The sequence below is a fragment of the Macadamia integrifolia genome, unplaced genomic scaffold, assembly GCF_013358625.1.
Source record: "Macadamia integrifolia cultivar HAES 741 unplaced genomic scaffold, SCU_Mint_v3 scaffold_204A, whole genome shotgun sequence".
NCBI classification, from domain to species: Eukaryota; Viridiplantae; Streptophyta; class Magnoliopsida; order Proteales; family Proteaceae; genus Macadamia; species Macadamia integrifolia.
In genome coordinates this window covers 13,657-36,903 of record NW_024870641.1, presented here as the reverse complement: position 1 = coordinate 36,903, position 23,247 = coordinate 13,657, and positions in this window count along the sequence as shown.

Sequence of the window (23,247 nt, the reverse complement as noted above, 5' to 3'; positions counted from 1 at the left end):
AAGTCTACAAGAGAAAGTGCTTAAAGTGAACTAAGAACCGGCCCAAGCTTGAACTAACTTATCCAAAGGTAGCCCATACATTGAACCAAAGTCAGTAGGGGTGAAACCCACTCATTGGTACCACATCCTCTCTCCTACAAAATCCTGAAGATTATTCTCTCTCCTTGCCACCTCACATGATCTTGAAGATGCTATGCAAAGATTCCTTTCTGATTTAGTCAAGATTGTAAGATATTGGTTAATATTGCAGGGAAGGAATAGAATCTGTTAATTTTGGAAACAGTTTCTCTCATTCCTCACACAATATCTCAGAGAATGAGGATTTTTACCAAGATTGAATTTTATTTTATTTTCTTTCTTTTTTTAAAGAAGACTTCTAGAAGGAATAAGGTAAGATCAAAGCCCTATAAAAGCCCCTTCCCCCACTCTTAGGATGATTATTCCCCTTAGTTTATTTTCTAGTTTTTTTTTTCTTAGTTTATGCTTAGTTCTCTTCTCTCTCTCCAAATCAATCAAGTTTCAATTCTGCTTACACATAATCAAGGTACGACAAAGTTTATTAATAGAATTAAGATTTTTATTTAAATACAAGTAGTGGAATTAGGATTTTTATGCATTTTTTTTTCTTGTGTTCTTATTTACATATGTGCTATAATTGAAGGTGATGCCTATAGTAGTGCCTCTCCCAGAAATTCGGCCGATGTATTGAGAATTTTTTTTTTACTTATTTGCTTTCTATTTCAGTTCTTTAATTGTTAGTTTAGCTTTATTATTTGCAGATTCTTTTTTTTAGTTGTTATTTTCAGTATTTATTTTACTTCTCTAATTAAAGTAATCCGGCGTTAAAACTGTTTAATTTGGATGTTGAATGTGTAGGTTATTTTCTTTCGTTTATATGCATGTTCTAGGACCATAATCTAAAATCAACCATGCCTTGTTCACTCTCGCCGTACTTAGAGTAAGATAGAGTGACTAATCTCCTTGTGATCGACCTGTTGGCTACAATATATCGTATGTTTGCGGTAACATATTTTTAAACTCAAACACCTCTCCTACCACTCTCTCTCTTTATTTTGAGCTAGATCAAGCTATGTATTGGTGGAATCTTGACCCATATACCTTCTAGAGCTCAAGGATTGTGTATTTCATCTCCCGGGTGCCATTGTTGAGCTCAAACTGAGTCTGGTAAGCTCTTGCAACAAGATTGGCCAAATGACCACCTAGGGTTTCAATCATTCGATCGATGTATTTCCCAGCTGGCTTGGTGAAATTAGGATTTTAGTAGCTTATAGTGATGCTAGGAACATCCCCTTCAAACTCCATGAAACGAATCTCGACGGTCAGGCCCGAGCCAAAAAGCCCCAAATCATACAGACAGTTTCTGCACTGGCACTAAAAACAGCTTGGGCTTATTTCCACTGGCTGTTTCCAATGAACAAATTGACCTTAGGAGCTCTCTATCCTATCCATCAAAAATATCGTTGACAATTCTGGTGGATAGTGCTTGTTTCCGGTTGGTGTTTCTGGTGACAGCATTGTCACTGTGGGACTTTGTCTGTACAGGGGTGTGGGGTACTGTTAAATGGCAATGATGTTCAAAATTGAGCAAGTACCCTCGGGGAGGACCATGCACTTTATGACATTCTGAGATTGAATAATGATATTCCTACATTACACTTTTGCATAAAATCACTCACGATTCCACCACCCTATGGCCAATTGCTTAACCACATGTGTAGTCACAAGTAATAGGCAAGGAAGTCACCCCCTAGATCTAGTACCTTTGGCCATATCAAAAGGATCACGTACCATGCATATATAGATCCTGTCAAGGAAGCCTTGTCGGTCCTATTGCATCCACTGCATACTTGCATCATGTAGGAAATAGATTCATTTCTTCTTGTGCAAGTTTCAGTCATTTTTTGTTACAGGTCTCTCCTACTGTATGCATCGAGTGCCGTTGGATGATTCAGAGCCTTGACACTTACTTGTACCATCAAACGAAGTGGTTTCGAGACCTGTGGGGGGGTCATGCACCTTGTCTGTGGGCCACCGTGTTGCCACTTCCTCGCTCGAAGATACATGAGGGGCCTATTTTTTTAGGGGTACCAGCCTCAGGTATCTTCTAAAATAACAATATTAATAAACATTTGGAGTCTCCACCTAAGGTTAGCACCTAGGACTTGGGATGTGGGCCCAATCCGTAAGGATAAGCCTGGGCTTGACTCGGTCTCGTCCAGAGATTAGGGTAAGTGCCAAGTTATGAAGTTGGGAAGGTGTTAGGCACCCACTTCACCCAGTTGAACCGATCATCCTATTAGATGCTGATTTTTGAATATTCCCTTATTTTGTTCTAACTCACATGTATGACTAACTATTTAATTTACAATACTATACCAATGCTATTTTAATGATGGATCTATATTACGGCTACTCTATTAGGAAATCATACTTGACATCGACCCCTATTCTGGGTCAAGAGGGGACGGACCCCCACTGATGCTTTGGCGGCTCTGATGAAGATTTCTGGCTACAGATAGGATTGACCTCAACTGCTTGCTTCTCTCCTTCAGGGAATCTAGGCCTATGGTAGAACTTCGAGCTCCGTGCGCTCCTCGAGGGTGGAAGGTTGTGAGGGTAGTAGCCAAAATTTCTCTCCTTCTTCCCTCTTTGTGGGAGGGGAACAAGACTTTGCATTAGGCAGTCTCTCCTCTCTTTCTCTTTCTTAGGGAGGGGTGTGTCGTGTGTGCTTACCTGTGGGCCCTGCACAATTGTACTGCCAATTGGAGATACATAGAGGCCTATTTCATGGGAGTGTAATGGTCATCATTGAGACAGGTATTTGATGATGGTCCAATATAAGGGATTGGGATCACACAAAAGGGGTTTTGACTCGCTACCTATAATTATGGGCCTAAAACCTAGAAGTGGGCCCAATTCTTGAGAAAAGGACCCGAAAGTTGGTCTAGTCTAGAGATTCTGGGTACGTGTTAGGTTGTAGAGTTGGGAAGGTGTTAGGCACCCAATCTACCCGATTCAACTGGTCTTCCTATTAGATGTTGAAGAACGAATATTTTCCACAATTATTCCTATTTCGCATGCATGTCAATATTATCACACATATATATATTTATATGTTTACTGAATTTAAATAATTATGTACACTAAAACTAGGTCAATATAAAGTTTGCATTAGCTAATTTGGGTGAGAAAGGGATGGACCCCACGATTAGTGCTAGCAGGAACTTTCTTGTGGATTCTCCCAGCTCAAGGGAAGATGGTCTTGACCTCCAACTTTTTTTCGAGAGAGATGATGACTGTGGTAATATTCGGATAGAGTTCTGGCAAGGAATAGTTACTTTCAGGCTTAGACCGTGGTGTTAATTCGGTAGAGCTTCTGCCAGGGATGGGCTACCTCTAGATTTTGGCTGAGGTGGCACTTCGATAGAGCTTTCGCTAGGGATAGGCTATAGGAGGTCTTTAAGAAACTCAAATGATTGAGGAACTTCGAAGGCCCAAAGAATACTTTGAATCTATGAAGATCACTTCGAAGACTTGAAGAACCTGAAAAGGGGGGGACTAAGGCAAAGTTTCTCCTACACAAATTGCTCACTTAAAAATTCAGATGATTGAAGAACTTCGAAGGCCCGAAGAACACTTCAAATCTTATGAAGATCTCTCTGAAGACTTGAAGAACCTAAAGGGGGGAGGGGAGGAAAGGGGGCAGAGCTTCTCTATAAGGGATGCTTACTAAGAGGCTTGAGTGTGAAAAACCAAAGGGAGGGGGGTATTTATAGATTTTTTTGACCAATGGGGAGGAAAGAGGGATTTCCTTGGCCATTGGGGTTAAAAAGTGAATTTTCTTAGCCACTTGGGTAACAAAGTGAATTTTTGGGCCAATAGGGTGAAGGGTAATTTTCTTTGGCCAATGAGGTGCAAAGATGCTTTTTTAGGCCAATAGGATGAAAGGGGTAATTTTTTAACAAACGGTGAAAAAAGATGCTTTTTTGGCCAATATTATGAAAATATACATTTTGGGTCAATAAGAGGTCACAGTGTAGGGTACGTAGCAGGGCAGGGCAGAGTACACAAGCAAGTGAAGAGGGAATCCCCTCACAAATCCGATCATTGGAATAAGGATTTTAGCCACTGGCTGGGGTGCACAGGGCTAGGTGGGGGTGCGATGGTCAGGGCAAGGGCGCACGGGGCAAAGCAGTGGCTCACGGGACAGGGCAGGTCACAACCCACTTTCAGTAGACCCAACTTACCATTAGGAATACCGGAGGTGCGAGTAAGACACGTACCTGTCTTACAAACCTACCAGGATCTCTGATAGCAGCATATTAACATTTCACAATCTCACATCACAAACTGACCAAAAGTAACGGAATCAGAGTATAGTAGTGGAATTATCAATAAAATGGAGAAATTATCTAATGATAAACATAATATCAATAACCGAGTTATTCTATTACAATCCTTCAAGACTTACATATATCAAGTTTAAAACATATATTCACAGACCTGTATCAACATAATCAAAAATACGCCAAACACTTCATGGCACCACGTATGCACAGAAGTCACAAGCACAGTCCTGGCTATGGCCCTCCACATCCGGCATCCACCAATCGCTCACTCCATACTCAAGTTTGGAGGATAGAGAATCACTAGCCATGGGTACAACCTTACCTCCATCATCTTGTAAAAAGTGTGTATACATGGGGTGAGCTTTCCAACTCGCTTAGTGAGGGGTGGGGTTCAAGCACACCAAGCAAACAATCGTAGTAATAATTTATGATGCATGATAACAGGAATTAAACACATAGTCCATGATGCTCGTGATGCAATTCATTTATTTTATTATCCACCTAACAATACAAATGTCCGGTAAATGCTACTATGGCACATTAGGCTGTATCCCTCGTCTCAGAACCGCCATCGACAACGCAGGGATACAAACTCTTACTGTGAATAGAAGCCTATCGGTCCCCGTATGCATCCATGGGTCGCCTAGAAAACCTCTGATAACCTGCTCTTGGCTGTCATGGCACCGGTACCAATCATCGGCCACGCCTGACAAGTTCCAACCTCCGGCAACAATCACATCGTTCCGCAGGAGTGGCATTCCAGAAAGGCACATTGAACATACCACAATGGGTTATCCAACACCTTTATCCCTATTGGAAGGGATGCATAGCATAGGGAGTGATACCTAACCACATATATGCTACATGCCTTCATAATGAAATAGTTAGTATAAATTACATGATACTGGTAAGAACTCGGCCATAAAGTGTAATCCATCTCCAAATACAATTCCGGGTACATGATACCGATAACACCTCAGCCACAAAGTGAAACCCGAGACCGTTAACCTAATCTAGCATAAATATCATAATTGAGCATGGACTATGCAACACCGGTACCAATCGTCGGCCACGAGGCATATCCATTCCCAAATGTAGTCCCGGAGCACACGCTACCGGTAACACGTCTTTTCTCTCGCATGGTATTTTTGGGTGAGTATGGAATGTTTCTGGGTTGGGTTACCTCAATCAATTATCATCTTTGTCAATCAGAAGCAAGAGGTTGTGTCCAAGATCTGTAAGTCATCATAGCCAGGGGAGGGTGACAAAATTGGGTATCTACAAAATGCCCCTCTTTGGTTGAGGCCTGTGCCAACAAGCGAAGGGAAAAGAAAAGAATGACCACATTTTTTCACCCAGAGCTTGTACTGTCATCATCTTGCTCATCAATGATAGAGTTGAAAATGCAACAGATAATATCTTTAACTACTCACAGTTTAGGATCTTACCTAGGCCATCGATTATAGGAAAGAAATTTGTTGCGCTTTCAATCCTATAAAAGATGTTAACGCTTGATTCTTGACTTTTCCTAGACTAGGCTTCCATGTGCCAGTCTAGGGATATTTGGTCTCCAGGTTGGGTCTTTCAAATCAGTCTGGGCTATCTAGTCTCAGGCTGGGTCTTTTGAACCAATCTAGGCTATCTGGTCTCTAAGCTAAGTCATTCGATCCAATCTGATATATCTGGTCTCCAAGCTGGGTCTTTCGAACCAATCTGGGCTATTTGGGACTGTCAATTATAGGAAAGAAATTTACTGCACTTTCAATTTACTGCTCTTTCAATCCTATAAAAGACATTAGTATTCGGTTCTTGGATTTTCCTAGGCTGGGCTTCCTTCTGCCAGTCCAGGGAATTAACCAATAGGATTGGGCCACTTGGGGCCTATTCAATGAGATTGGGCGACCTGGGGTCGGTTCAATGAGATTGGGCCACCTGGGGCCAGTTTAATGAGATTCTTTCTTTTCTTAATTTTTGCCTTTTTTCCTTTGATTGGGATTCTTGAATTTGAACCTTTGGATTGGAATCTTCTTTTTTGCTCTTTATGGAGTTGATTTGATTTTTGCTTTTTATGAATAAGACTTGAATGTGGTTTGGATTTTACCTTCCATTTGAATGTATTTGAATTTTACCTATCATATGAGTGTGATTTGAATTTTACCTACCGCATGAGTGTGATTTGAATTTTACTTTCCACAGGAATTGGACTTGAATTTCACTTCCCACTAGAATTTGGTTTTCATCTTTCACATGAATGTGATATGAATTTTATCTACCACATGAATTTGCTTTGAATCTCACTTTCCATTTGAATTTGATTTTTGCCTTTCACATGAATGTGATGAATTTGCTTTGAATTTCAATTTCCATTTGAATTTAATTTTTACCTTTCACATGAATGTGATGTAAATTTTATCTACCACATGAATTTGCTTTGAGTTTTACTTTACATTTGAATTTTATTTGCACCTTGTATCTTGTGGTAAGAATCTTTGAGTTACACCTTTGAATTGGAATCTCAAAAAAAGTTTTTTTTTTTAAATGAATTTTTTAACCATAAAATGGTCCCCCCCCCCTTTACTCATTTTTCATTCTAATTTTTCAGGGTTGAGAATGAGTTGAGAGTGGGTGAGCTCGGGTTTTTGGGACTTCCATAAAGATTCGAAGATCATTAGAAGTTTTTTGCATTTTGTCGGGTTTCTCCTAATTTTTCTTCGAAGATCTTTGAGTTTTCTTTGAAGTTCTTCAAAGATCTTCATCCTCGCTTTGAAGATCCTCAAAGTTCTTGAGGAGGGAGCTGTTAGTAGAGTTTGAAATCTTTTTGGGCTTTTTTGTAAATTATGGAATTTCTTGGGGTTCCCTGTAACTTTGAAAAATATGGCCAAGAGAAGAAAGAGAAGGACACACAGAGGACTCCGGTTAGATGGAGCCGAGAGTTATGGTACTTCATCTCAGGGGGACGAGGGCTCCACGGACTGGTATACTGGACGAACGCTCCAGAGGACTCAGGGTCATGTATGTAACTCCATATAGGGCACATGGGTAAGTCTTTCTTTTTGAAAAACCATACATTTATTCATTTTTGTCATTTTTCATTTTATTCATTTTTGTTATTTTTTATTATTTATTATTTTATTTTTATGTTTTTTATTTTTAGGGTTTTTTATTTTTAGGGGTCCAATGGGGAAGAACCTCCCGCATTGGCCAGATATGGCCATCCGAATTTGGCCCGAGATTGGTACAAAGTGCTTCCTCACAGGGTTAAGGGGATAATGGATACATCTTACCTGAGCAGATTGGCCTTGTTGAAGACCAAAAAGTTCAGCCTAGCATTGGCGAGAGGCCTAATTGAGCATTTGTGGCCGAGTACTCACTCTTTTCATCTCCCTACAGGCGATATTACCATCACACCCATGTGCTTCTATGCCTTGACAGGAATACCATTTGGGGAGAGGCCCCTAATCCTTCCTGTAACCCTGACGGTAGAGGAATTCACAAACCTAACTGGTGTTGACATCCAGGATGATCAGAAACATGTCCGCCTAGGTGAGATCAGTGCTCGCTTGTGTAGGATTGGCCTGAGGGTGAACCCTGGTACCATTGCACAGGTGACCCATTCTTTTCTCCGATTTACAGTGGGTCAATGTCTTTTTTGCAACCTCGGAGGCGGGGTAGACATCCGCATGGCTGCCCTCTTTCGAAACCTTCGGGGGGTGGACACTTGGGATTGGGGCAGGGCCGCCTATGCCTACCATCTGTGAACTCTTGATCTTTTATCATATGGAGATTGGGGCCTCAAGGGAGTGGGCTGCATTCTCCCGGTAACTTCTTATCTATTCACACATTTCTTTTTATTTGATTGCACTTCCTTACTTTGATTTCTCAACTCAGCCTTGGTGTTATGAACACTTGGAGTTAATGGCCCCCATACTGAAGGCTCCTCAAGCATCGTTCTTCCCCGTAGCCACGAGATGGGTAAATGATCAGGTACTGAGGGGCCACCGCCATCCTCCATGGACTATTGCTCGTTCTCTTTTGAATGGGCTTACAAAAGTAAGTCATGTTTGGCATTGAATTTCCCTTTGTCTTGTGCTATACTTACTACTTCTGAATTTGCAAGTTACTTGGAGGCCGTTTCGGGATCTTAGGTTACTTGACATTGGTGAGGTCGCTCAGGCCAGACACTTGACAGAGAGCCAGGTTCTATTCAGGAGTCTCTAGGGCGATGCTTGGTATTTGGGAGAGCGGGTCACCCTCCAGTACTCCAATTCTGACATGCGCTTCCCTTTTTGTCTTCCTCCACCTACCATGCATCACCCAGAGTGCATCCTTATGTATCAGATTGAGGGATTGGCTGAAGGAGTATGGGATGACTCCTTTCTAGATCAAAGTGGGGATTATGGGACCTTCCTTGAGGAGGAGACAGTTTGCACCCCCTTCGGTCCCAGAGGGCCAATGGTATGTTTCACTTTTTGAGCATCCTTTTCATATTTCATGTCCTTCTCTTGCTTCTTTTTTGAATTGATGTTCTTTCAGTGGAGGACACAGGATGTGGCCCCTTCTTTTGTCCGGCCACAATCTTATGCTACTGGTTCTTCTCATGCTGGGCCTTCCACTACTGCAGGTGGTTCTCATAACATGGCCACTATCCCTTTTTATGGCTTCCCGGGTTGGCTTTATCCTGATGCAGCCAATCCTATTATCCCACATCTCCTTGAGCATAGGCTGGATAGAGATGCTTCCCTTGGACTGCCCATTCCCTATAACTATGTGAGTGTTCAAACACTTCTCATTTGATTTTCATTTAATTCCTTTTGGCTGACATGGTCTTCATCAGGTGTCTTCGAAGGCCTATGCTAACATTAGGCAGATGCACCAAGGCTTATGCGAGGTGGTGCTACATAAGGTATCATCTTTCCTTTCACCTTGTCCTGTTTTCTTTATTTGCTTTTATTTTGACCATTCTTGGTATTTCTCAGGATGGGGAAAATGCTATTTTGAGGAGACAAGTCAGCTTCCAATGACAAGAGATTTTCGACAGGACACTCAGATCTTGGACCTTACTCAGAGAATGAAAAACTCGAGATTGGCACCTGATAGCTCCCCGATGTTCCCTGAGGCTGATCCCGAGTATGGCTCACATGAGGCCTTTGATTCTTATTGCCTCCCCATGCTTATTCATCATTTTTTTTTGTGTTGCCAAACATGACATTTTATGAATGGAAATCTATCTTTAGCATAAAGAAAATCTCCTTTGTTTATGATTTTGAATTTTTAGGCATAATTAGTTCCACAACTCAAGTCTTCATTAGAATAATCAGAATAACACGAAAATCCAAATATCACCTCATTTTACTACCAAGTGAATTACATAAAATGGAAACAACCTCTCTACCATAGACAGGATAAGTAGGTAACAATGTGGGGAGACAGTTCTTGGGTGGGTAGAAATCTACTAATTCCTCTGAGTCCTCTGCCTTCATTCTACACTATCATCTGATGTAAGTGGGTAAGTAAAAGGACGTGTCAGTCAAGCCCATCAATTTGACGTAGTTGTATCCAGGGGTCTTAATTAGAAAAATCTTTTTATGGCCACTATGGGCACCTCCATGCAATATCCTATGCAATTCTTCCTTGTAGGTACTCTTCCCAATCAGTGACAAGCTTGAATTTCGGGACCTCTCTCTTGTCTTGGTAGCAAAGAGCTACGAGTTAGCATCCATTTAACAACTGATCAGCTTCATTTTTTCAAGTAGCAAAAGTTAGAAAATAGCAGGATTTCCTTAATAATGATGAAGTCCAAATCTATAGCGATAGCTTATGTCATCAAATCCCTCGAGTGTTTTTGCAAGGACCGTAGGCATGATATCACTTCCTTCCTTCAATTGCTTTATTACTTCTATCAAAACAAGTGGTGCACCATGCCCGAGAGTTCAAAGAACATAGTGAGCTGTCATGCAAAGTAGACAAGCATCATGTGATCTTTGCTGATGGCTTCCTCCCAGTGATATATACAGAATGAAGAAACTGGCCACCTTTAGAATGTCGATCTTTTCATTTCTAACAAATTGCTTCATTTCCTCCTTTTCCCATCCGAAGAAGTCATGAATTTCCTCTGAGCACTCTTTTTTCAAAGACGGTTGAATCAATCTGCCCTTAGGTAGAGATAGCATACAAATTCGGAATTCTTTGGGAGTTGGGCAGATCTCAGCCAACCCAAACTGAAATACATGAATTTTGGTATCCCAATGCTGAGGCACCTATTAGAGTAAATTGTGATGTAATTCTAGACACCCAATTCGACCTAGCATTGACATATTTATAGATTATAGCAGTTCTGGTGCCATCATGTTTATGTCTAAGATCCATTTTCTCAATGTCTCATCCAAAGAGCCTATGACCTTTCCTGCAGTCATCACAAACAAAGAGGAGATGTGATGATTGTTCAAAGTATCACTCATTAGCTATTGACACAACCAAACCTCCACCACTATTGCATCAAACTCTTTATTTTTTTTTTTTTTGACTAATCAAGGATGGGGAATGAATAGACCTTGATATACTGCTACCGGGTGGTGACTTTTGGGGGATGGAATTCTGGATTAGAATTTGGAGGACCATAGGTGAATGATAGATACCTAACGACCTTGCATGCCAGATGGTTATTCTTGGGGGACACAAAGTATGAAGATCTTTTTAGATACCTTGATTATTAATCTAGGAACCAATTTATTGCCTTGAGATTGTTAAGACTGCACTTGCACATGTCAAGTTGACTATGTATCCCTTTGAGAGGAATCAGGTCTAGCATAGTTCAAGCTATTCACCCTTTTAAACATAATATTTCTTGAGTTAATCCATGTTGACCAATCCGGGTATTTCTTCACTATTGTGGTCTATGAGTTTTACAACCTTACGTGGTAGAATTTCTTTGACAGTGAATGGGCCACTCCAGTTGGGCCTGAATTTCCCTCTTGGGTCATGAATTGGGGCTCTTTGTTCTCAAAGAACAAGTTCACCCTCTTCGATGTGATGGGGCTTCACATTTTTGTTGAAGGCCCTTACTATTATCACTTGATATTTCTTCAAATTATCCATGGCCTTCATATGTCTTTCATTGAGAAAGTTGAGCTCGTCATGTCTGGCCTTCAACTGACTATCCAGAAGCACCCTTAGGGATGGTACTAGGATTTCCACGGGTAGGATCGCTTCAACCTCATATCCCAAAGAAAAAGGAGTTGCCCCTGTCGAGGATCGTACAGAAGTCCGATATCCCATAAAGTAAGTGGCAACTTATCCGCCCAATCCTTATGTGTTTCAACCATTTTTTGTAAGATGACCTTGATGTTCTTATTAGCTGCTCCTACTGCCCCATTGGTCTACGGCCTATAAGTGGCAAAACAATGCCTTTTGATATCGAACTTTGTACAGATCTTGTCAGTTTTTCCCCAGAAATGGGAGCCTTGATCCGATATCAGCTCTTGGGGCACTCCATATTGGCAAATTATATTTTCTTGGATGAACTTTGCCACCTTAGCTGATGTGAGGACTGCATATGATCGAGCTTCTACCCATTTGGTAAAATAATCAATGGCTACAAAGATGAACACCTGACCATTGGATGCTTTGGGGTTGATCTTCCTTATGATATCAATGCTCCAAGTAGAGAATGGCCAAGGAGAACTAAGTGAGTGCAACTCCATTGGCAGGATGTGTATGATATTGGCAACTATCTGACATTTGTGACATTTCTTGATAAAACTCACTCAATTTGCTTCCATTGTGTTCTAATAGTATCCTAGTTTGAGAATCTTCTTAGCTAGCATCTTAGCATTCATATAGGATCCGCAAAGGCCTTGATGAATTTCCTCCATGATTGTTGTAGCTTGCTCTTTAACCACACACATCAACTATATTCCATCATAGGATCTTTCATATAGCAAGTCCCCTTGAAGAATAAACTGAGTGGCATATCTCCTTAGAAATTTGTTTTCTCTATCTGTGGCTTCAACTAGATACTTCCTTTCTCTGATGAATTCCACTATATGAGCAAATCAGGACCGACCATCTATGGTGAGAGAGTTCCACTAAGAATGGTCGGACTCTAGCCATAGGATTGCATTCTACTATAGAAGCCAAGGTTGCAAGGGCATCGAAAAACCGGTTGTTATCCCTCTGGAAGTATTCAAACGAGATCTTCTCAAAGTGTCCAACCACGTCTTCTAGATGTTCTTAATACGGCTTCAGTTTTTCATCTCTGGTCTTCCACTTTCCTTACATCTGATAGATGGCAATGGATGAATCACCATACACATTGATCCTTTTTACCCCTATGGTCAGGGCTGTTTTGACCCCCACATAAGCCTCACACTTTTCCATAAGCACCTAAACTCCATCCACACATGCACCAACCTTGCCCAACATTACGCATCCTCATGTACACCGATCGACTTTGCGCACCCAATATGCACTGGCCCAAGGCCTCGATGCCCTCACTAGATCCCGGCTCCCCCCGACGCCTCTGCCAGAGTCCTGATGCCCCTGCCAGAGCCCTAACACCCCTGCTAGAGCCCGACACCCTCGCCAGAGCCCCCTGGTGCCCCCACCAGAGCCCCAGTGCCCCTGTCAGGTTCTCGGTGCCCCTCCCAAAGCCCCAGTGCCCCTGTCGGTGACTAAAATCCTCATTCCAATGATTGGATTTATGAGGGGATTCCCTCTTCACCGGCTTGTGTATGCCGCACTCCCCGCTAGTGTACCCTACACCACGACCTCCCATTGGTCCAAAAAGTATCTTTTTTCTCCATTGGTTAAAAAATTACCTCTTTCACCCAATTGGCCCAAAAAAGCATCTTTTCATCTCATTGGCCCAAAAAAGCATCTTCGCTCCTCATTGGCCAAAGAAAGTTACCCTTCACCCCATTGGCCTAAAAATTCACTTTGTTACCCCATTAACCAAGAAAATTCACTTTTTAACCCCATTGGCTAAGGAATCCCCCTTTCCTCCCCATTGGTCCAAGAAATCTATTAATCCCCCCTCCCTTTGGTTTTTCACACTCAAGCCTCTTAGTAAGCATCCCTGGTAGAGAAGCTCTGCCCTCTCTCCTACCCTTCCCTTTGAGGTTCTTCGTGTCTTCAAAACAATCTTCATAGATTCGAAGTGTTCTTTAGGCCTTCGAAGTTCCTTAATCATTTGAGTTTCATCAAGCCCTCCCATAGCCTATTCCTAGTGAAAGCTCTACCGGAGAGCCACCTCAGCCTAGCCCTCCCATAGCCTATCCCTAGAAAAAGCTCTATCGGAGTGCCACCTCAACCAAAATCCAAAAGTAGCCCATCCCTAGCGGAAGCTCTACTGAATTGACACCTCAGCCTAAGCCCCGAGTAGGCTTCCCTAGCCGAAGCTCTGCCAAAAATCAAACCTGAAAGTAACTAAAACTCTGTCCGAATAGTCATCATCTCTCAAAAAAGGAAGTTAGAGGTCAAGACCTTCTTCCTCTGAGCTGGGAGAATCCACAAAAAAATTCGTGCCAGCACTAATCAGAGGTCCATCCCTCTTGACCCAAAATAGAGGTCAAGCACAGGTATAATTTCTCACCCCAATTTGCATAATGTAGACTTTATATTGACCTTATTTTAGTATATATAATTATTTATATTTAGTCAATGTGTATGTGTGTGATAACTTAGCCATACATGTAGAATAGGAATAATTGTAGAATATGTTCGTTCTCAAGCATCTAGTAGGAAGACCGATTGAACATGTTAGATTGGGTGCCTCACACCTTCCCAATTCTACAACCTGACACGCACCCTAAATCTCTAGACCAAAACAACTTCCAGGCCCTTTTCTCATGAATTGCCCACCCCCGGGTCATAGGCCCATAATCCTAGGTGGTGACTCCAAATCTTTTTGTATGATCCCAATCCCCCATATTGGACCATCATCAAATCCTCATCTCAATGTGACCTTTACACTCTTATGAAATAGGCCTTCACATATCTCTGAGCGGCGGTACGGTGGTGCAAGGCCCGTGGGTAAGCACACATGACACACCCGTCCCTTTGAAAGAGAAAGAGAGGAGAGAGGGTCGAATACATAAAATATTTTTCCCGTCCCACAAAAGGGGAGAGAAGGTCTTTTTTCAGCCTCTACCCTCACAGTGGCAACTCCACTGGGATACATGTCAAGCTTCCGATACTAGATACTACCATTAAATGCAAGAACATTTTCCACCACATCTGTTTGAAAACATGTTTGGCTAACCCCATATTTGTAATTGTATTCGCTAACCACATCATCCATCATGCTCAAAGTGAAATCATATGGCGAGGGACTCCCTGTCATGCCTGCACCCTCGGGGAGGTCAGTGCATGTCATGGAGAATACTCTGAGAGCAATTGGTAGTCACTTCCTATACAAGGTTGTGGGGTATTGTTAAATGGCAACGGTGTTTATAATTGCGCCAGCACCCTCGGGGAGGTCCACGCACTTTATGACATTCTGAGATCGAATAATGATATTCCCGCATTACACTTTTGCGTAAAATCACTCATGGTTTCACCACCCAGTGGCCAGTTGCTTAACCTCGTGTGTAGTCACGAGTAATGGGCAAGGAAGTCACCCCCTTGATCTTGTACCTCTGGGTATATCAAAAGGATCACGTACCTTACATATATAGATCTTGTCAAGGAAGCCTTGTCGGTCCTATTACATCCACTGAATACTTGCATCTTGTAGGAAATAGATTATTTTCTTCTCGTGCACACTCCAGTCATTTTTTGTTATAGGTCTCTCCTACTGTATGCGTCGAGTGCCATTGGATGCTCCAGAGCCTTGACACTTACTTGTACCATCAGATGGAGTGGTTTTGGGACCTGTGGGGGGGGTCACGCACCTTGCTCGCAGGCCACCGTGTCGTTGCTTCCTCGGTCAAAGACATATGGGGGGCCTATTTTTGGAGGGGCATCAGCCTCGGGTATCTTCTAAAAATGAAAATATTAATAAACAATTGGAGTTACAACCTGAGTTTAGGGCCTAGGACCCAGTATGTGGGCCCAATCCGTAGGGACAAACCCAAGATTGACTCGGTCTCATCCAGAGATTAGGGTAAGTGCCAAGTTATGAAGTTGGGAAGGTGTTAGGCACCCACTTCACCCGGTTGAACCGATCTTCCTATTAGATGCAGATTTTTGAATATTCCCCTTTTATCTTCTAACTCACATGCATGACTAAGTATTTAATTTACAATACTATACATATGCTATTTTAATGATGGATCTACATTACGACTACTTTATTAGGAAATCATACTTGACCTTGACCCCTGTTCCGAGTTAAGTGGGGACGAACCTTGATTGATGCTTCAGTGGCTCTGATGAAGATCCCTAGCTACAGATGGGATTCACCTCAGCTGCTTGCTTCTCTCCATCAGGGAATCTAGGCCTCTGGTAGCACTTCGAGCTCCGTGTGCTCCTCGAGGGTGGAAGGTTGTGAGGGTAGTGGCCAAAATTTCTCTCCTCCTCCCCTCTTTGTGGGAGGGGAAAAAGACTTTGCATTACACCCTCTCTCCTCTCTTTCTCTTTTTTAGGGAGGGGTGTGTCATGTGTGCTTACCAGTGGGCCCCGTGGGCCCTGCACCATTGTACTGTCGCTCAGAGATATGTGGAGGCCTATTTCGTAGGAGTGTAAAGGTCATCCTTGAGACGAGTATTTGATGATGGTCCAATACAGGGGATTAGGATTGTCACACCCCACTCCCGGCAGTCCCAACTTACCATTAGGAATACCGATAATGTGAGTAAGACACGTACCTGTCTTACAAACCTACTAGGATCTCTGATAACAGTACCTTAACATTTTCACAATCTCACATCACAAACAAGTATAAGCGGCGAAATCAAAGTATAGTAGCTGAATTTATAAATAAAAGGGGAAAACATCTAATGGTAATATATTGACCACAATTTTGCTTTAGGTGGTGCATGAGTGTGTGGACCTGTGATTCTACCAATTGTTTACTAAGAGTACCTATTTTAATAATGGTAGAACAACCTAAGCCTACTTTAAAGGATAGTTTCTACCCAGCCAGGGCAGCCAACCTTCTTACATTACATTATCAGCTGCCACGGGGCACTATGAGCTTAAAACTCAATTCATCACTATGTTACCACACTTCCATGGGCTATCCTCCGAGGATGCTTATTTGTTCCTGAGAGAATTTGAGGAGATTTGTGTCCTCATTAAGATACAACAACTCAGTGATGATACTATTAAACTTAGATGTATTATCTTTTCACTCAAGGATGAAGCAAAAAGATGGCCATATGGGCTGCCAACTAATTCCATTATCATATGGGATCAGTTTACGATAGCGTTCTTGAGAAACTTTTTTCTCTTACATAAAACGAACAAACTCAAGAGCAAGATCATGCGGTTCCAACAAAAACCTTAAGAGTCATTTTCTAAATTTATGGAAAGGTCCCAAGACCTTCTCCAAGAGTGTCCCTACCATGGTATTGACAAATGACATCTTTGATAAATAATTTATGAAGGGATAGACTACCATACCAAGCAGAAGTTACAGTCTATGTGTCCTACAAGCTTCACAACTTATGCAGACGAAAACGAAGCTTGGAACTTTTTGGTTGACCTAACTAAAAAGATAAGAAAATGAGAGTATACTCAAGAAAGTAAGAGAACTATAGGAGGTAAAGGGTACGAAATCGATGGGATAGTAGCCAAGGAGGCCCATTTAGATAGCCTCATTAAGAGAATAGAAGCCTTTGTCCCTAAAGCACATGCCCCATTCCACTAAGTCCAAAATCAGGTCTCTATGTGTAATTGGTGTCACTCCCCTGGACATATAATGGAAGAATGCTCCAACAGTTCTGGGGGCAATGAAAGTGTTAATGCACTTTACCCAAACAACCCGTTTAGCAACACTTACAACCCATAGTGGAGAAATCACCCTAATTTTTCATGGAGCCAAGGAAATTAAGGAGGCCCATTCAACTTTCACAACCAAAGGCAGCCTAGTCCCCAGATGCTTAATTTTTCACCAACACGTAATTTTTTCCCTCGGCCTAATCTAGGCCCTTAGTCAAATTTTGTAAGGCCCCCCTCTCGAAGCACCTTATCAACAACCCCTGGGGTTTACGTCCATTGGAGGGGTGACAAGAATTAGCGAGCTAGAGAAAATCATGGCCCTTCTCATGACAAGCCACAATAATGTGGAGAGGTAACTCACCCAACTTGTCACAATCATGCATGAGAAGAAGAAAGAAAACTTACCTAGTCAGCCAGAGCCGAATCCTAGACATTAGGTGTTGACTCCATAAGAGTTATCTGCTCATCAACTCAATATTGTACAGAGTCAACAATACCAAGGTCCCTCCAACCAGTGTAATGCGGTATATGCCCTACTGAGTGGCCGAGAGTATCTACGGAATGGTACCACTCCTTCTCCACCATCTAACCGTTCTTTTGACCCTTCGACTATTGAGGCTACTATTGTTCCTTCTAAGTTCACCAGATGGAACTGAAGAAATTAAGAATGATTTGGTGGTAGCCACAAAAAATGATTTTATTAATAAGAGAACTTCTGACAGTGATTATGTTCCTCCTGTCCCCTATCTTAACCGTATGATGAATAGGAAGAAGGCAACTTCAATGGAAAGAATTTTAGAAGTCTTCAAGAAGGTAGAGGTAAACATTCCTCTTTTGGATGCCATAACTCAAATCCCAGCCTATGCCAAAGTCCTCAAAGACTTATGCACACACAAGCACACCACAAGTGTGTCCAAAAAGGCATTCTTGGTAGCTAAAATAAGTTCAATGATCACACAACCTATAGCAGCCAAGTATAAGGATCCCGGGCGTCCCACCATCACTTGTGTCATTGGCAACACTCGTATTGATCATGCATACTTGATCTTGGCATAAGTGTGAACTTTCTACCTTATCATGTTTATCAGTAACTTGGATTAGGAGATTTGAAAGCCACAGAGACCACTCTCCAATTGGTTGATCGTTCTGTTAAGATTCTGAAAGGGATGGTTGAAGATGTCCTACTTAAGGTAGGAGAATTTATTTTTCCAGTTGATTTTATTATTTTGGACGCCAAACCCTTCACCACTAGGGATAAGATCCCTTCTTGGAAGACAATTCTTGGCTACCAGCGATGCATTAATCAATTGTCAAAATGGTCTACTATGTATATCTTTTGACAACCACACTATGTAGTTCAACATATATAGGTTGGGCAAGCAACCCACAATTGATGAAAAGGTCAATATGGTTGAGGATTTTTCTGATGATATTGTTAAAACTTTTGACATTGAATTTGATTCAAAATTCCAAGAGTGTATGGAAGAATTAGAGGATGATACTAAAAATTTCTTCTCCGAGGTTTGGAGCCTTCATACACCCATGGAGCCCATTGGTCCTCTATCAAATTCTCTTCCTAAACCCTCAATTGTTGAGCCTCCTAAGCTTGATTTGAAAGAGTTGCCCTCTAACTTAAGGTATGCCTTCTTAGGAGAAGATCAAATTCTACCAGTTGCTATCGCCTCAGATTTAACTTCAAGTCAAGAGGAAGAGTTGATCAAAGTTTTAAAAGTAAACAAGGAAGCCTTAGGTTGGACCATGACAGACATTAAAGGAACTAGCCCCTCAATCATTCAACATCATATTAACCTCATGGATGATTCAAAACCTTATAGGGAACCACAAAGAAGGGCTAATCCTGTGATGCAAGAAGCTATCAAGGAAGAGATCCTAAAGTTCTTGGATCATGGTATCATCTACCCTATTTCTGATAGTGAGTGGGTAAGTCTAGTGCACATGGTGCCAAAGAAGTCAGGGGTCACAGTAGTCCAAAATGCTGAAAAATGAGTTAATCCCTACATGTGTCCAAATAGGATGGCATGTGTGCATTGACTACAGGAAGTTAAATGCGACAACTTGTAAAGGCCACTTCCCTTTACCTTTTATTGATCAAATGCTAGAGTTGTTAGCTAGACATGAGAATTATTGTTTCCTTGATGGTTATTCCGGCTATAATCAGATTCTCATTGCCTTAGATGATCAACACAAGACCACCTTTACATGCCTCTATGGAATTTTTGCTTATCGGTGTATGCCTTTTGGGCTTTGTAATGCCCCTGCCACATTCCAAAGATGCATGATGAGCATTTTCTCTAATATGGTGGATCACTTTTTAGAAATGTTTATGGATGATTTTTCTATTCATGGCTCCTCATTTTTTAATTATTCGCATCATCTTTCTTGAGTACTCAAATGATGCAAAATGACTAATTTAGTCCTCAATTGGGAGAAATGTCATTTCATGGTTATACAGGGCATAGTGTTGGGTCATATCATTTCCAAAGAAGGGATAAAGGTTGATAAAACTAAGGTGGACTTAATTTTCAATTTACCATCTCCGAAGTCAGTTAAGGATGTTCATTCCTTCTTGGGTCATGTAGGGCTCTTTCATCAGTTCATCAAGAACTTCAGTCACATGGTAGACCTCTCAGTAATCTTTTGGCTAAAGAGTAACCTTTTGAATTTTTTAGTGAATGCCTCATATGCTTTGAGCAATTAAAGAAGGCATTAACTACAATTCCCATTATTCAAGCTCCCTTATAGACTGAGCCCTTTGAATTAATGTGTGATGATCTAATTTTACTATAGGGGTAGTCTCAGGGTAAAGAGTTGATAAGTTTCCGCGTGTTATCTATTATGCCAATAGAACTCTCAATGATGCACAGCTAAAACACACCACAACTAAAAAAGAATTTTTAGCTGTTGTATTTGCATTAGAAAAGTTTCGTGCATATCTTATAGGTTCTCATATAATTATTTACACTGACTATTCAGCTATCAGGTACCATATTCAGAAAAAGGATGCCAAAGCTCATCTCATCAAATGGGTTTTGCTTTTGCAAGAATTTGACCTAGAAATTAAGGATAAGAAAGGCAGTAAAAATTTGGTTGTAGACCATTTGTCCCAGTTACCCAATTCTTTGACTTTGAATTCTCCAGTTAACGAGCATTCCCTATGAGCAACTCTTTGCAGCATCTAGTAAACCTTGGTTTACGATATTGTAAATTTTTTAGTTGCAAACAAGACTCTCGATCATTAGTCTTCCCAAGAGAAGTACTTTTCTCACTTACAGGTTAAGTATTTCTTTTAAGATGATCCTTACCTTTTTAAGTCATACCCTGACCAAATTATTTGGAGATGTATCCCAGATCATGATCACCATTCTATTCTTTCCTTTTGCCATGATCAGGATTGTAGCAGCCGTTTTGGGCCTTCCAAGACTGCAACCAAGGTATTACAATGTGGATTTTATTGGCCCAGTCTCTTCAAGGACACCTTTGCTTATTGTACAGCTTGTCCTTCTTGTTAGTCTTTAGGAAAAATCAGTAGAAGGAACATGATGCCTCTCAATCCAATACTCGTGGTTGAAGTTTTTGATGTTTGGGGAATAGATTTTACGGGCCCCTTCCCTAAGTCATGTGGATATGAATATATTTTGTTGGCTGTGGACTATATGTCCAAATGGATTGAGGCTCGTGCTTGTAAGACCAATGACCACAAGGTGGTCATTCAATTCTTAAGGGAAGACATTTTTTACCGATTTGGTACCCCTAGAGCTATCATTAGTGATAGGGGCAAGAACTTTTCTAATAAGCTTTTTGAGGCCTTAGTGAAGAAGTATGGGATTACCCACAAGTTGGCTACCCAATATCACCCCCAAACTAGTGGCCAGGTAGAAGTGTCCAACAGACAGATCAAGCAGATTCTAAAGAAGACAGTTAACCATCTGTTGGATGCTTTGTGGGCATATAGGACTGCTTTCAAGACCAGACTTGGATAATCTCTATACCATTTGGTATATGGGACAGCCTGCCACCTTCCTGTTGAGTTAGAGCATCGTACCTTTTGGGCGATTAAGAAATTCAATTTTGATTTGTCTACCATAGGAGCTCATAGAGGTCTCCAACTATCTGAGTTAGAGGAATTACGAAATGATACCTGTGATAATGCAAAAATTTCTAAGGAAAAGACTAAAGCTTTTCATGATAGACACCTTGTTAGGAAATCTTTTATGCCTGGTGATGAAGTTTTTCTGTACAATTCTAGATTGCATATCTTTCCAGAAAAACTTTGTTCTCGGTGGGAAGGTCCTTACCTTGTGCAAACTGTATTCCCCCATGGTGCTGTAGAGGTCACGAATCCATCCACCCAGAAAATTTTTAAAGCCAATGGGCACCGTCTAAAATTATTCCTTGAGCTACCTTCAATGCATGATGCAGAGGTCATGATTCTCCATGAGCCTCTTTATGATGATATTTGATCCCATTTGGTAATTTCCTCTCTTTTGTCCTCCTTGTTCTTTTGTCTTATCATTTCTTTCTTTTTCTGCATTGAAGACATTGCACAATTTAAGTATGGGGGAGGCTTTGACCGTTTAGAACTTGAGGTTACATTTTAGAGTTTTCATGTGCTTTATACACACCCTACAAAATGGAAAATTGAGATCTAGGACCCATCTTGGTACTATAATCCCTATTGAGAGGATGGTAATAAGCATATGTCTTGAAGTGGGACCTCCCTTAAATGATTTAGAGATACTTGTCTTAAGGTGTAGGACCATTTGTTAGTTGGTGTCTTTGTTCTTAGGTTAGGAGTTAAGACCAAATTCTTGGCATGGTATAAAAATATATGATATGGATATGTAAAGAAAGTGAAAATTGGTCAAAAAGTAGAAAGTAAGTATAGAATTTTTAGGAGCTAGATAGAACACTGCACCTCATGAAGCAGGGTGTTTTGATCGAACCTCTTAGGAAGGAACACTTCTAAAAATAACTTAGCATCACTGTCTTTGTTGGCATATGCATAAAGTGAAGCTACTTAGTAACTTGGGTTTTGGGTGTTTGCTTCACCATGTTATTCAGTCCAAATGTAGTGGAGTAGAATGAGTTCTCTACTAAAGAACAAAAAAAAACAAAAATTCTTAAAAAAAAAAAAAAAAAAAAAAAAAGATACCATTATGCCTTGTTGTTCATGATTGGTCAACGTTAAAAAACCCTAGTTCATGGTCCCTACCTTACAATGGGTTTGCCTTAGGATAGGTCGTACTTTAGAAGATATAAGGGTCATCCCTATTTGAGATGTGTGTTTGTTCCTAAATCTAGATGGAGTATTGTAGACACCCTGTTTTGTCACCCTCCTCCAACTATAATGAAATAAGGATCTTAGACGTGACTTCTGGCTTCCGATCAATAGAGATGATGATGGAAACATTTCCTTACCTGAAACCCTAGAAACCCCCGTGCGGAAGAGAAGAGGGTCCAGTTTTGACTTTTATATTTGGAGAAATTTAGTAAAGATGACCGTATAGATGAATAGTATATAGAAATATGATTCCAACAATATATGACATCAAAATCAGATAGATAGATCTCCCGCAATCATCCCTGAAAAACCACACTTTCTCGCACGTATGCCGCGCATACGGACAGTCCCATTGGAAATCTAGAAAAATCCCCTACCTACCCCAAACACCCTAGAATTTATCCCTTATCTACCCAGATAACCGAAAAACACTCCTGGACATGAAACCCAAGAAACCCTGGTGCGGGAGAGAAGAGGGAATTTTGAATTTTATATACGAAGAAAATTCATTATGGTTGGATAATGCTTGAGATGATTGTATGGTTGGATAATAACACTCTGGTCAAGATGATTGTATGGTTGGATAATGCTTCAGAATATGATTTCGATAATATATGGCACTTCAAAATCAGACGACGGATCGCCAGTAATCATTACCAGAAAAACCCATGAATTGCGTGCATTGGCCAGCAGCCA